The sequence below is a fragment of the Leptonotus elevatus genome, chromosome 19 (assembly GCF_054856555.1).
Source record: "Leptonotus elevatus isolate MCC_2025b chromosome 19, RoL_Lele_1.0, whole genome shotgun sequence".
Lineage (NCBI taxonomy): Eukaryota > Metazoa > Chordata > Actinopteri > Syngnathiformes > Syngnathidae > Leptonotus > Leptonotus elevatus.
The window spans coordinates 16,989,958-16,994,102 of NC_141257.1; the positions used below are offsets into that span (position 1 = coordinate 16,989,958).

Sequence of the window (4,145 nt, forward strand, 5' to 3'; positions counted from 1 at the left end):
CGGCGATGCAACACTTATATTTCGTAACATAACAACCTGAAGTGTGTTCTTTACGCCGTAAAGGGGCAAGTAATTTAAGACCATATGTATTTTAAAGATTAAATTAAATTACATTCCTTTACCGGTTGAGGAGAATTTACATCCAGAGCTCTGAAGAAGCTGCGCATGCGCTCTTGACTATCTTAGCTTTACTTCCTGCTTAACAGATCGACTTGTCAAACACTGGACAACTTTAGACAATTCACAGCAAATGTCAATTTTTATTATAGTAATTCCAAACTTTATTTTATTATCATTGCCGAGTTTTTTTTATTTATTATTATTATTATTATTATTTACACAAATGTCAATACACCGTATAGGCCTACTGTTTTCTACCTTTAAGCCTCCTGTGGCTCTGATATGCATAAGTATATCATTTTATTAGGAATCATTCGGCGTAGTGTCCAGTCGACCCCCGCCATTTGCGGGGGATATGGACCGGCCCGGCCCGCGAAAAGAGGAAATCTAAGTATTGACAATTCCGAACACCGGGCATTTCTGATACTTATGCAACACAATGCAAATGCTTCTTTTATACAGTGAAAACAAACGGCGGATTGTATTGCTTTTGCCTGTGACATCATACAAATCACACATGTTGTAATAGTAGTCAAACGACATCTCATCACATTTTAAAATCAAAATAATTCTCTCAAATCAATTTACAACGATCCAAAGTCCAATGCTTTCCAACGAGTATAGAGATTTCTTTCACCGAATTTATTGTCGTTTTGACTTGTGACGTCATCTCAGAATTGCCAAAAATTGACCGCACCTTCAGCCATTTGGCCAATTGACATTTTATAAATACACCCATCCGTGAGTGGGGCAGGTTGCTGGGCTACTAACTATTTGGGTCCAACATAACACTGTATTTTGACACTGTAAAAATGACAGTATTTTACAGGCAGCAGTGATACAGTAATATGCTGTACATTTTCTACAGTATGTAAAACCATATATTTACAGTAATTCCAGTTAATTACTGTAAATTTGATTACAGATTACAGTATTTTACAGGCTCATTTGCTGCCAGTGAAAAAGTTAAATTTTTGGTGATCTGGTAAAATACTGTAACCTCTCTCTCTCTCTCTCTCTATATATATATATATATATATATATGTATATATATATATATATATATGTATATATATTGGTATTTTGGCATTATGTTGACTGTATTATTGTATTTTTAATAAAATTATTTTTATTTTTATTTACAGATCACAACCAGGTTGTTGTTATTTTTTCTTCTTCTAAATAACAGGCCAAAAATTCCAAATTTTTGCACCATTTCAAATTCAACCCTACCACAAACTTTTGCAATTTTTCAAAATAAAAGCCATAATATACAGTGCTGCTCAAAAGTTTGTGAAGCTCTTGAGCAATTTGGACTTTCCAATTGTTTCAACCTGATTTTGTTGTTCAATCTGAACCATTACATTTTAAATGAAATAACAGGTGTAGGTTTAGCATTTCAATGCATTGTAATTTTTATTTTATTTTTTATCAATTGTGTAGTCAAAACTTAATTAAAAATAGTTTTTGGTCATTTCATGAAGGTGCAAAAGTAAGTGAACCCTGAGCTGCATTGCTTAAAACAACCAGTCAAGTAGGATCAGGTAGGACAAATTAGTAGCTAATCTAACCACTGAAATGGACCAATGAAATGAGAGGTTAAGCAAAGAAATTGTGCATCTCTGACTGAAACAAACAAAACCACGTATTTTTAGTTTTACCCAGGTGAACCCATACAGGTCAGTCATGCTGAGAGGAAGATCAATCTCAGGGGACCTCAGGAAGTGGGTAGTGACAGCACATTTGTCTGGGGAAAGCTATAAGTAATCTAAAAAAAATTTGAGCTTCATCATTCCACTGTGAAGCAGATCATCTGCAACTAGAGAACACTGAAAATTACTACAATCCTGCCTAGAAGTGGACGATCTTCTAAAGTATTAGCAAGAACCACAAGAAAAATAATAATTCTGGTAAAAAGCAAACTCGAACATCACATTAAGGGATTTGCAGACCTCTTTTGCTGCATCGGGGACACGTGCATGCTTCAACAATCAGAAGAAAAGTCAATCGACAAGGCTTTCATGGAAGGCTTGCTCGGTAGAAGCCCCTGCTCACCAAAATTTTTGCCAGACAACACTGAAGCTTTTTAGAAGTCCATTATGTGGACAGATGGGTCAAAAATTGAACCGTTTGGTCACAACTAAAACAGTCATGGTTGGTGAAAAGTCAACACTGCATACCAGCAAAAGAATCTTCAACCTAGAGTGAAGCATGGGGGTGAGAATATTAAATTCTGGGCTGGTTTTTCATCCTCAGGACCTGGACAACTCCACATAATCCAGGGAATCATGAATTCTGAGGAATCTTTTGAAATCCTGGAACATAACCTGAAGCCGTTCTTTGTGAAGTTACAGCCTGGTAGACGATGGATCATGCAACATGACAATAATCCAAAGCATTCCAGAAATACAACCAAGGAATGGCTGAAGAACAACAAGATTCATGTTCTGGATGCGCCCAGTCAAAATCCTGACTTAAATTCTTTCAAAATACTGTGGCGGGACCTCAAGCGGGCAGTTTATGCTAGACGCCCATCTAACCTGTCTCAACTTGCTGCATTTTACAAGGAAGAGTGGCAAAAATTCCCCCAAAGTAGATCACTAAAGGAAGTGTTTGGATGAAGTTCTCATTGCAAAAGGTGCAATGTCCGATTAAATGAGAGGTTCACATACTTTTGCACCCATGAAATCTGAGTTTTTCTTAAATCAACAACTTTAGTTCAAGAATGAATGACAATATTATCATTCTTTTTGTTCAAGTCCATTATTTTCAATGTCAGCATTGTAGATTTGGTTATGACTAAACATTTAATAAGCTTATTTTAATATTTTATACAAAAAATCTGACCATGCCTACAGGGTTCACAAAGTTTTGAGCAGCACTGTATATATATATTTTTCCTCTTGTGGACCCACTCATACTATTCCAATTTTAGTTGAGCTCATCCCTACACATTATTTTTTCAATTTTAAAAATGAAAGCCCCTGGGGCGATGGTTAGCTCACTGTGTTGAGCACCCGCACCATGTGTAGAGGCTCGTCTTCGGAGCAGGTGACCCCGGTTTAATTCCCGGGCTGTGCGTTCCTTTCCTGCAGGTCATTCACTCTCTCTCTCTCCCGTTTCCTATCTACTCTTCAGCTGTTCTGTAAAAAAAAAAAAAAGACCCAAATTAATATTTTTTTTTAACCGTAAGATTGCACATGGTGACCAGGGCTGGTTGTATTTTTTTCAACTGAACAATGCCACGACAATATCCCGTACTGCATATCCAGAACTTCTCGGCCCACCTGGCCATCATCTTTTCCAAGGTGGTTCTGGTGCATGGTTACCATCAGGTAAGGTATGCCAAAGACAGCTTCCTGCAAATGCCATTCGTCCTCGAGGGAGCGTCACAGACATTTCAGCACTAAATGGGCTCTGTGCTGCGTGACACGCTGTTCTTTGTAGTACAAGGCAAAATAGTAGCCCCTGAGATAAAAACTGGTGGATTCTTTTGCTTATTTCATATTCCACAAACACAATATTAGAATACGGTAATTGGACTAGTGGGCAGCGTATAGAACATATTATTGTAAATAACTTTTTGTTTTACTTGACTGCCCCTTTCAAGTGCTCTATAAATCAAACCAAGGTTGGGGAATCCAGGTCAAGAAGGTAAAAACCCTGTCACAGATTCGCTTTAGCCACAGGTCCTTCTACTCAACTGACAGGTTAACGAGCTTGTCTCACCTGCTGGACTTCGTATGGTGCCAAGTTATGGAGGTAAATATGGTGCAAAACTAACTTGTAAAAAAAATTTGTACCTGTTGAAAAAGGTCTAAATTTGTATCTGTAAAAACAAATTTGTACTTGTAAAAGTCATGATTTGTACCTGTACAACATTTTTTTTGTATCTGTACAAAAAGTGTAAATTTGTATCTGTAAAAGTTGTGATTTATACCTGTAGAAATGACAACTTGTAGACAAAGAATTCGCCACTAGGAGTCACAAGTGGTTTTTCTGCTGCTGTCCAGTGACATGAGTTT

General features: G+C 37.2%; 1 protein-coding gene across 5 annotated transcripts in view; it reads right to left on the reverse strand.

The window, feature by feature from the left end:
* gmeb1 (glucocorticoid modulatory element binding protein 1) overlaps positions 1 to 3,866 on the reverse strand; it is a 59,571-nt gene extending 55,705 nt beyond the window's left edge. For 3 of the 5 annotated variants that reach the window (XR_015091061.1, XM_086062015.1, XM_086062012.1), the window contains exon 1: positions 123 to 188. The gene's annotated coding sequence lies outside the window, so the exon portion shown is untranslated. Of the gene's footprint in view, positions 1 to 36; positions 189 to 3,143; positions 3,264 to 3,849 lie in introns of those variants that run through there. The other 2 variants (XM_086062013.1, XM_086062014.1) reach the window with 2 other exon arrangements.
* Positions 3,867 to 4,145: the final 279 nt, after the last annotated feature.